This window comes from Pinus tabuliformis, chromosome 1_1 (genome assembly GCF_031772625.1).
Source record: "Pinus tabuliformis cultivar Carrire ecotype Pingquan chromosome 1_1, CPIR1, whole genome shotgun sequence".
Lineage (NCBI taxonomy): Eukaryota > Viridiplantae > Streptophyta > Pinopsida > Pinales > Pinaceae > Pinus > Pinus tabuliformis.
In genome coordinates this window covers 6,941,311-6,953,450 of record NC_142297.1, presented here as the reverse complement: position 1 = coordinate 6,953,450, position 12,140 = coordinate 6,941,311, and positions in this window count along the sequence as shown.

The following is a 12,140-nucleotide window of genomic DNA, read 5'->3' as shown; positions in this document are numbered from 1 at the left end:
GTGGTGCATGTATCTTCCGCTGGTATACCTGGCATGCATGACATGAACGGACGGCAAGAATGCAATCCTTAAAAATGGAGGGCCACAAATAACCCGCGCGAAGGATTTTTTGAGTTGTGGCATATCCGGACATGTGACCACCACAGGCGCCAGAGTGGCAGTCATTCAGGACTCTCTCAGCTTTCTCGAGGGTTAGACATTGGCAGAGGATGGAGTCAACGCCGAGACGGTACAGGGTGTCCCCGACAATACAGTAGGGTTGAGACTGATGACGGATCTGCCGCCAAGCATCTTTGGATACAGCGGGGCAGAAAGAGGACGTCTGTAAATAGACAATAATATCCCTGTACCAGGGATCGAGGGTGCTGATCAAAAAAAGAGTTTCATCTGGGATATGATCCTCTGAAAGAGAGGGTACAGAAGGAGATGGCAAAGACCAGAGTAACTCAGCAAAGACCAGGAACTTCTTAGACTTGGCAGCAGTGAATTCCAAGTCAAACTCTTGGAGGATGATGATCCACTTTGAGTATTTGCCCCCCCAGCAGCTGACATGACAGAATGTACGTCATCGGGTTGCAATCAGAAATCACGGTCGTGGTGTGCAACAAAATATAATGCCGGAAGCGTTGGACGGCACAAACAGCGGCCAATGCCAACTTCTCAATGTAAGCGTATCGAGTTTCCGTATCCAAGAGGTTGTGGCTGAGGTAATATATGACGTGCTCATTGTCATCATCATCATCTTGCATGAGAACCATGCCGATAGTGGTATCGGCAGCGGCCAGATACAGAGTATAATCACGATGGTAATTCAGAGGTCGCAATAATGGAGCAGAAACAAGGAGACCCTTGAGACGCTCGAAAGACTCCTGAGCGATAGCATCCCAATGAAAGGGTGTATCTCGTTTCAATAACCGTGTAAAACCTTTAGCCACCTCAGCATAGTTTGGAACGAATCGTCTTAGAAAATTTGCTTTGCCCTGCAAGCTCTACAACTGTTGCAAAGAAGCAAGGGGAGCAAGATTCAGAATAGCCTCGAATTTGAGGGGATCCAGATGGATGCCCTCTTGGGAGACGATAAACCCGAGTAGTCGGTCTGATTCAACGCAGAAGACACATTTATGAGGATTTAGCCTGATACGGTAGTGTCGACAGCGGAGAAAGATTTCACAAAGATGGGAAGGATGGTCCTGACGTTTGACTAAATGAGCTGGAAGATCATCCAGATACGGTTGTACAATGTGACGGATGTCATGAAAAGCATAGGACATTGGACGTTGGAAGGTAGCACCGGCATTCTTCAAACCGAAAGGGAGCTTCTTGTAAGCAAAAGTGCCCCAAGGACAGATAAAAGCAGTCTTATGTTGATCAGCGGGCGCAATATTGATCTGGTTATACCTAGAAAAACCGTCCATAAACGAATAGATTTCACTTCCTGCACACTCATCAATGAGCTAGTCGATGAAGGGTGTGGGGAAGTTATCCTTAGGACAGGCGCGGTTAATGTCACGGTAATCAACACAGACTCGGATGGTACCCTGCTTTTTGTTCACAGGGACTATATTAGAAACCCAATCCGTAAGTGGAATGGGGTAAATGAAACTAGCCTTGAGAAGCTTTTCAACTTCTGCTTTAATGGTTGCAGCCTTTCGGGGGTGCACAGGGCGTAGGCATTGACGAACAAGCTTAACACCCGGATACGTAGGTATCTCATGCACCACTATGCTAGGGTCAATGCCGGGCATCTCTTCATAGGACGAAGCGAAGACATCACGAAATTCGCGAAAGAGATTGGTGTAGAGCTGAACTTCCTCCGGAGTACAAGTGACTCCAATGTGAATATGCTCGACAATCCCTGATTTCACAGAGATGTCGATGGTTTGGGTCTGTGTAATGTTTCCCATATTGCCTTCAGAAGATACTTGATAAACTTGAATAGGTGTTTAAAGGGGTTGAAATGGGATACAAGAAGAAAACTGTTCGAGACAGGCGATCATTTCCTGATGGGAAGGGAGGAACGAGGAACGGTGGTGACAATCAGACCAAGGAGGTTCCTCAAGAGACATGGTCTCTATGATGGATTCATCGGAAGGAAATATTTCCTTTAATGGATCCGAAGTAGCGTCATCTCCAAGCCAAGGGGAATGAACGTACGAGTCGGGAACGCTGCTCGGAGGAGCAGGTTTGGGAGGGGGAGCCAATGTAGCAACGATTTCAACGTAGTTGAGCTCGGCGGGAATCAACGGCATCATATCGCCCCAAGATTCTATCTGATTAGTGGGAGGAAGGACCCACGGATCAGAGTGCACGGAGATCATATTAATAGGAGCGAGATTAGGAGGTGGGAGGGAAAAAGATGCCCATCAGGGCAGGATCTTTAAAGAGTCCGGCTCCCACACTCTCACATGATTTGGAGGTATGCTCCACGAAAGGCACATTGCCTTCGGAGAGCTAGTCCAGGGTGAAAATCTTCCCCTGATGAGGGAAATGAATGACGTGGAAAAGAGAGGAAGCCATGGCTTGCATGGCGTATGTCTAGCTACGTCCGAGGAGGAGGTTGTAGGTAAGATTAGCATTGACAACTTCAACCTCCACTTCAACTGTCTTCCCTTCCAAAGAGATGGGCAACCATTGGAGGATACCATAAGGACGGGACTCTCTTCCGTCAAAGGCTTCCAATGTTGTAGGAGATTGGCTTAGCATCGGAGAACCAATAGCTTTCCAACAAGCAACAGACATGATGCAAGTCGAAGCACCTTCATCAATCACTATATGATGAATCATTTTAGTATTGATAATGACCTATATGAGGAAAGTGATTTGGTGAGGCATGTTAGAGTCGATCTAGTTATCCCTCCATCAGAGATCAAAGCTCTTTTGCATTTCATGATTAGGTGTCCCATCAGTTTTGGTCAGTTGCATTTCGTTAGGCATGCTAATACTCTGATGGAGTGGGTTGTGTCATTCATTCCCCTCATGCTTGGCACTGCTGGTTCAGGCCTGTTTATTAAAATAAGTCTTCAAAGGACATTTACAATCATGTTTTAAATTTTTAGGTCTTAGGTCTAGGGTTGAGTCAATTTCGTCTTGAAAAGTCTTAGAAGACCAGCAGGCCAGAGGGATGATTTTGATAGATCATCACTTCAATAATTTTCATCATTGTACAACAGAATTAGGACTGCTCTTCAAAACTCCGTTTTGAAGATAAGTCGCCATCTCATTTTTGTAAAAATTGTCAAAATTTTCAGTTCTTCAATCGTTCAAGTGCAGCCTTGGTCTCCTTTGCCAGAGCATATCAGAGCTATCCTTGCAAAAAATTATCAGAGCAAATCATTATTTCAACCAATTTTAAAGGGGAAATCAAAAAGTTCAAAGCCTATTAATTTTCAAAAAGTGTCAACAGCCGAACATAAGAAAATGGGTTTTGGGTTAAGCAAAAATCAACAAGGAGTCTATATGAAGATATTTCTCCTCATTTGCAACCCATTCTACATTCCAAAAGCAAAGAGCATTGTGTTAAGGCGATTTTGTGAGTTTGTGGGAAAATCGGGCCGTTTCCAGGGCACGCTACGCATCAGGTTGGGCGCGCTACGCATCGGTGGCGCGCTACGCATCAGGCCGCAATTTTCAGTGTAATTTTGCACGGGCGCTACGCATCAGGAGCGCGCGGTGCGTTGGGTGAGGCGCGCTACGCATTGAAGTGTATGCCCAGAACTTGGCCAGAAATCACTAAAACGCCATTTCTCAAGCATCAAATCACAGGTAGGCTTACTTTCACGGCTTGTTCTTGGTTTTTGGACGGTTTATGTAAGAGATTATGATATATTTGCGATGGAAAACCAAGTATAAAAACCCTCCTTGTCCATTAATTTGCTGTAAGGATTTAAATGCCAAGATTGATGTAGGGTTTCAAAAATAAATGTTAACCAAGGTTCTCATTTTCCTATTTCCTTTTGATTCCCCATCCCCTATATTCACCAATATTTTCCCCAATAATTCCTCCTAAAACCCTACACTTTTCTCCCTCAAATCCTAAACCCCTCCCTTCTAATACAAACATATTTTCCTACCCTACCTCATCCCAAACCCTAAAACTTCAAGATTTTCATGTCCCTTCCCTTCCCTAAATTCCTTGTTTTATTTCCATTGTCCCCATTTCCCTAATGTTTCCCCTTTCCTAACATTTCCCTTGTATATTTGTGTCCCCTTGGTCACAACATTTTGAGAAAAAGAAAAAGTCTACAGTCAATTTTGCACACAGTTGTATATCAGCATATATAACATGTCAGAGACCGAGTCAGCTTATGAGCAGGATTATGATAGTGATTCTACACCAGAGGTAAGTGTGCCAAGGAGGTATCACAAAGGTGGCAAAGGTGGTCGGCATGTCAGGGAGGAGCCTACCTCTTTGGCTCAATTGCAAGCTTGTCCACTTGCAATGGACTGTTTTCGGTATCTATCATGTTTTGAATATTGTGAGCGGATCTCACAAATCCAGCATCATCGGGAACTAGTCCATTTATTTGTTCTACATTTGCAGGATGGTCATGTAAACCTTGCCGGAGTGAATTTCACCTTGTCACCCGAGACTATTGCTCAGGCCACTGGGATACCAAATTTAGGGGAGGAATGGAGTAAACACCAGCAGTTAGACAGATTTCACTATGAGCCATATATTAAGCTCGGATGTGTAAGACACTTGACTGCAGTTTTTCCTTTTAGATTCCTAAGGGATGAGTATGCACCATTGATGAAACTCATCATTCGATATTTCAGTTGCGAGGGCAGATTCTCACGTCTCTACGTGTACCATGTCTGTTTGTTGATGAATTTTACAAGGGTACGTATGATGAAAATTCCATTTTGCATGTGTCGTAACATAGAGAGGATGGTGCCTTTAGTACAAAGGAAGAGCCCAGCACATCAGCATAAAAGCATCTATCATTATGCATTGATCAAAATCATAGTGATGCATCAGTTGGCACAGCAGGGCATTACTTGGGAGGATTTTATTTCTCGTGACCTTTTCACAGCACCATAGCCACCTCCTGAGATTGTTCATGATGAGGGAGGGCCTTCACATCAGTTTGACATTCTTGAGATAGAGCATGTCAGCGCTCCAGCATGTGTGACATATCAGCGAGGACACAGGACCTTATTTGCATCTACACAATGAGTACTATCTCCACCCAAGGTGGAAGGGGTCTCGTTGACTTCATCAACACAGCGAGTGTTATCTCCACCTCGCGTGGAAGGGGCCTCGCTTTCGACAGCAGCACCGCAGGTACAGGATAAGGGCAAGAAGCCCAAGCATGAGGAGAGGCCTTCAGGTGAGCTACTAGTCATGATGAGACAACTTCATATATCAGGTATCTAGAGCAGCGCAATAAACAGTTAGAGGACGAGCACACACTTATAGAGCTGCAACGAATCCGTGAAGACCGTAGGTTGGCCCGTAAAAGACCGGGTGATTTGACACCTGTTGCGCAGCAATTTGTGCTTGAGAAGGTCAACTGACACTTGGAGGGGTTGTTGGCAAAATCCAATAGAGAAAAAGAGTTGCTTCGTCACATGAAGAATCATTACTGGGCCGGCATGCATGTTTGCAAAGTGAAAATGAAGATCCTTAAGAGGTGATTGAGCAAGGCACTAAAACGGCGGAAAAGGCCCGATCCACTCCAAATTTTGGCTGAAGCCTCTTTGACTGAGCATAGTACTTGATTGGGGACCCCCAGCCCAAATTTCAACAAGTTTGGAGAAAATTTTGTCAATTTTGAAATTTTTGTGTAAAAAACAGGTTTTTGGCCTCAATGCGTAGCGCGCCGCGCGCTACCCTTAAAATTGGGAGGTCCAAATCACGAAAGGCTTCAATTTTTGGATTTTTTATGATGAAATACACCTGCTCAGCCACTGCGAAGGCATTTCATCAAGGTTTGGGTCCCCAAAAGGTCAAAAAATATGCAAAAAATGACCTCACTGCCCCTTTTTGGACACACAAGTAACAACCTTGGAAGAATGCACTTTTGGAGGGGCAAATGAACATCAAATTAGAAAATTCCACTTGGGTTGGAAAGTAGACATCCAGGTCTTTCTAACAAGCCAACCTAAGCTCAAATTGGATACCGAGAAGTGCCCCAAGAGTAGGTGGAAAGGCGCGCTACGCGTAGGGCTCAGGCGCGCTATGCATCAGGATTTTTTGCACATTTTGCACCTTCCAGCTCAGGAATTCGCCCAGTTTTGACCCGTTTTGACTTGTGATGGGGTTTTTCACCCTCCTTGATGTAATTAATGTAATTTTATGTTGAATTGACACTTATTCTAGATGATTCATTCATAAAATAGCAAACATTTAATGAATGAATTGGTTTCCTAGCTTATAGAGGCGAGTTGTTTTGACTGCCTAGATTATAGTGCTTTGTGTAGAATTGGTTGAAACAGCTCCTAGGATGATGAGCTCGACCCCTAGAGGCAGTGGAATATGTTAGCTTGCCTATATTATGTATTTTCTTAGTCATTTTCATGGTTGGACTCTTTGGGAAGAGGCTTTGAGACTTTATTGTACATTTTACTTCAGCATTTTGGCAAAGGGAAGACCAGGGATTTGCAGCACTATTTGGAATTCTTGTGGCTTTATGTCTTGATGGTGTGCTTCTTTCAGTACTTGTAAGTTTGTTATGTGTATCATTTTCCCTCTCTCATCTTCTGCAATTGAACAAATGAAGTGTTAATGTAGAATCCATAAATTTGCTATGCTCTGCCTTTAAATTTGTTTAATTTTCCATGTTTTCATCAGTTTAAGGAGAACCCTTGAGCTTGCTTGCTCTCCTTAGCTCCTCACCTGTCTGATCTATTCACCTCATAACTTTAAAAGCTTCAAAACAATTGCCTACCTTGCTCCAATCAGACCTCTGTAGAAATTGTGTCTCATCCCCGCACCCAAAATTGCTTTTCCCTTTGATTCAACAAAAATCCCAAAAAATTACCTTTAAACCTCTGCACTTAATATCTAGCGTTTCGAAGGCTACCTGGCATAACTTCAGGCTCCGTCTAAGACTTGTGAAACAAAGCAGTCTCGGCGTATGGACTTCGTGGTCAAAAGAAATCAGATCCGAGTCAGCCGGGTCTATGCCACCGATGGCTGATAGCAAGGACTTCCTCTAGGAGGGGCAGCTCTGGAGCACTTCTAGGGCAGACATAGCAGACGGATCCTGAGCTAAGTCCTCAACGATGCTGTAGTGCTGGGCAACACGTGCATTAGGGTTGTAAGAAGACTTCCAGAGTACACCTTTTGGAGGGGGTCGGATATTCGTCTCAGTGCTAGGTCTCTCGATGTGGAGTGGACCAGAACTGGATGGAGGAGCGCTGGAGGAGACCTCAGGCTCTTTCCTGGCATGCGACGGATATTCTTTTTCTCGAGTAGTGATGTGGACGGGAATCTTCCTAGCCATAAATACTTGAGAGTCGAATGAAGAAGAGGGTTGCGATGGATCTACCACCATTTGAGTTTGTTGTGAAGGGAAAGGTTCTTTAAGCATAGCAGGAGTCCCAGGAGCACCTTTCAACAATCGACTAACTTTGGGCCGCCTGGGGCAGTCTTTAGTATAGTGATCCTCATCATAGATAAGATAAGGATACTTAGGTTTACGTTTGGCTCCTTCCTCGGGTGGAGGTTTAGGGTAGTCTTGTCTGGGCTATTTGGATTTACTCTTGGCTTTCCCTTTCTTTTTCCCTTTCGAGGATTTATCTGTCGTGATGGACTCGACGACGTTAACCTCAGAAGTGTTTCCAGAATTAGATTGACCCTGAGAAGTGTTTTCGCTAGGAGCGTTCGGTTTTTCCTTCCTAGGGTTCTCGGATGATTTCTTTGAAGATGCGTTCACAGAGCCAATAACACCATCAACAGATGGCTTTGGCGGAGCTTTGGATGTTCCGGGTCTCGGGGCGTCTGGAAAATAATCATATAAAGTACCTGACTGAGAATAAACCAAGTCAAGGTACTGAGCACACGCGATAGCTTGCTCTTAAGTTACACAAGCTCCCATAGCAATGTATCGCGTGATCGCAGGGACAAAGGAGGTTGTAAACCAATCGGTTAGGAGCTGATCAGGAATCCAAAACTTGATCAAACGACGACGCCGTCTCCATTCATGTATATGATTGGATATATGCGTGGTCATGTCCTGTTTAAGAGACGTAAGGAGATGCGTCCCTGTCTCATACCGAACGGGCAACTGAAAGTGAGTTAGAAATGCCATTGCCAACGAGTTGAAATCTTGAAATGTTCCGCGATTCAACTCAATATACCACTTAGCGGCCGAGCCAGTGAGAGTCCTTTGGAAGAGGCGGAGCCAGATAGAATCATCAAGCCAGGAGTTAGATGAGCACCAAAGGTGATAGGTCATGACATGGGCTTAAGGGTCCTCGCCAACTTTGCCATCGAATTTCGGGCAATCACCGGGTATCTTAGTTGGAACTAGTGGCCAATATGGATTATGAAGAATGGGATCATTTGTCAATTTGGACACATCTGGAAATTCCAATGTCGCTAAGAAAGGTAACTGAGGATTGAAGGACATCTGTGGCCGTGGAAGAGAGGTAGTACCAGGGTTCCAACCAGGTGGTGGTTGCCCCCATGGACTTTGTCCAGACGGGCTTGGCCCATAAGGGTTCTGCCCATAGGGATTTTGTCCATAGGGGTTCTGTCCATAGGGATTCTGTCCATAAGCAGACAGCTCACCCTGGACCTGCCCCCCAGCACCCCATGGATTAGCAACTTGACTTGCAGGTGCAACATACTGTTGCTAATAATTCTGATAAGGGGTGACCTGCATTTGTTGATAGTTTTGATAAGGGGCTAACTGAGTTTGCCCCTGGGGTTGCTGGTAACCATACAGTTGTTGAGCTCTATACTGAGCCTGGTAAGCAGGTTGCGCTTGGTAAGAAGGTTGGGATTGCAATCCACCTTGCATTTGAAAACCAATTTGAGTCTGGAGCCCAGAAGGATGTCCTTGAACAGGTTGAGCTTGGACCATCTAGCCGGAAGGTTTTCCTGGTTGGGTTTGGGATGGAACCGTTTGCCCAGAAGGACGAGCTTGTTGGGTATTAGGTTGTCCTTGTGCAACCGAGGGTTGTCCTTGCGGAACAGATGGTTGAGCGGGCTGGACGGCCGGTTGACCTTGAGGTTGACCAACTTGTCTAGAAGGATGACTAGGCTGGGCAGTGGGTTGGCCCTACTGTACGTAGGGCTAACCCACTTTCCCAGAAGGGTACCCCTGCTGGACTGCCAGTTGACCTTGTTGAATATAAGTTTGTCCTACTTGTCCAGAGGGATAACCTTGCTGGACACCAGGTTGACCTTGTTGGATGTAAGGTTGTCCTGGTTGTCCGGACGGGTAACCTTGCTGGGTACCAGGTTGCCCTGGATTACCAAAAGGTTGAGTCAGATAAGTGAAAGATGGACCACCAGCGGCCAAAGGTTGTCCCTGATAAGGTTGTCCTTGTGGGCCCCCAGGTTGTCCTGGGTAAGACTGGCCGTAATATTGCTGCCCTTGGGGGGTTTGCGTATAAGACGGCTGGCCTTGGTTAGGCAGTACCTGAAGTTGTGCAGGCATTACTTGGACCCCATGGTAAGTGGTGGTGCCCCAAGCAATGGATAATGGTACCGAGACCTCAAAAACAGTTTGAGTAGGCAAGGGTTTGGAAAGATAAAGGAACTGACCAGTAGAATCGTAATAATAAAATGGACCTTGCGTGTTCGGACCCTGAACAGCTTGCATATACTGATCATACGGCCCCCCTCCTGGGACAGGACCAGAAGAGGGTGGTGCACTTTGTGCAAGATGAACAACTTTGGGTGTATGTGCCGGCTGGCCACTACTCACTTGACCGTGAGGTGGACCAGCACCAGTAGTCACAGCTGAAGATGCCGTAATGGCACTAACGACTGGAGTTGAATGTGCTACACAAACAGTTGGATTGAACTGAAGTGATGGGTGTACTGTGAACTTGTGAAACAAAAGATCCCGTAGTGGGAGTGATACGAAGGTCCGACATGGTACTTGAAGTGGGGATCCTGGCACTCATATTATCCCTCAACGACTTATAGCGTGAGGGTACCGGAGAAGTGGCCGGGATAGGAGTTTCAATACTCGACAAAACGGGTGTCTCACTCACTCTAGGAGATGTCTCCTCCATGTGAGAGGTAGATATTGGAGACGAAACACCAAGAGGGGTAAAAGGAATATCGTCCTCTTCAGGCTCCCAAATGGGGTTCCAATGAATTTCGTAATCCTCATCGTCCGGAGCACGAGAGTTGATCGGTTGGATACTCGGGATAACAGGAAGAGTATCACTCACAACCAGTACCTCAGGAGCAACGGAAGACGGGGACCCTTGATCACTTGGAACAGGAGACGGTATCCATGGTTCAGCCAGGATGACAAACTTCAAAACAAAACCTAAGGGAATCTAACGAGAAAGGACCCTACTCAAACTAATGCACACAAGATCTAACCAGGTAATGCTAATCGCGGCCAAATAAATTTTAAGACGCAAGGACACAACTTGACCTTTTCATGTTTTAAGAGTCGAGAAAAGGACAAAAAGATGACTCTAGTATCCTTCGAATGTTTAGTGAGCCTGAAGTGACAAATGCTCAGATGAGCCTTTTCGTTTAAGGAGTCTGAAAAGGATCAAAAGTGACTACTCTAGAGAACTAGGAAAAAAGTTTTACCAAATAACTCCATAAAACTGCATATACACCTTGGCAGCCATATGAAAACCAAGGACTCCCCGTACGGCAGTCAATCTTCCTGAATGCTGTGTTCGGTGCGTTACGGCTTGTAAGGCGGCAGACATGGCTTCCTGTGGATAAAGAATGATAACCTAGTGGGGTCTCCCCATATACTCGATGGTACATGGGAGCTCAAATCCGTGCTAGACCACTTGTTGCGTCACGGAAGGAGGAATCACCCACCTTGAGTGAAACAAAAGTGACTAGGTTTAATGACGTCGGAGCACGTCTCTGGCCTAGACCTCTAAACAGTGAGTGTTATGTTCCAATGTGTTTTTAAGTTCATTCAGTTCATTTTACGGTTGATCTTTGATTAGGTTTCAATTTCCAGGTCCTACCGTATGTAATCTCTCACAATTCCCTAAATGCAAGCTATATGCCAAAAAGTATCATTTCGTTCAATGAACACTAACTACGAGAGAGTTGAGAACTTTTCAATCAAACAAAATGACCATAAACAATCAAGAACCACTCTAATGCAGATAATGGAAATAAACGAAACTTTTCTTTAAAGTCACTAATCAATGAAAAGCTCTAATTTCCATTAACTAATTCAACGCAAAAGAGACTGTTCGTTTTCTTTTCAACGGCAAAGTGCACTAAACAAATTTTGAGAGATAAAATCACCGAGTAAAAGAGACAAATTTCACTCAATGAGAAAACAATAAAATCCCCAAAACACCAAGGCAGTCCTTCAAACCAAAAAAAAAACACAAAGACCTCTATGAGCTATGTGATCTAAGCCCAAATGAAGCCAAGCGAAATCCAAGCGGAAAAGAAGAAAATCGCTTGAATAACAATAAAAAGCTTTGACAACCACTGAGCAAGTGCAAAAGAGTAATCACAAAGTCGACTGGACGATCAAAGAACCCAAGACTCCTACGGAAGGCTCGATGCACAAAGCCACTAGATGCCCTAGGGCTGAAATGTGAAATCGATGGAAAGAGGCAAACACCCGAAGGATGGAGGTCAAAAACCAGTCAAACAAGGATCAAACACACACTAGTAATTGAAAAAGATGTGGCAAGATACAAATCCAAGCTCAGAAGGCTTGCAAACAAGCAAAATGGAAAAGTTGACAGGCCTGGCGTGACTATTAGGCTGTAACTCACGCTTTTAAGGGATTGGTGCGGGTTGTCTTTGAGCAACATGCACCAACTGGCGCGACTGTTAGGAAAAAAGGCGCGCTAATCAAGCTTGCTAGGTAAAAAATAAAAACAAGTAGTCCAAGGCTTGGTTAACAGTATCTAGGCAGACAGGAAGCAAGAGACAGCAAGAAATCCAACCCAGAAAGCTATCTAAGCAATCCAAACAAGAGAAAACCAAAGAGACAAGACAAACTCCAAGT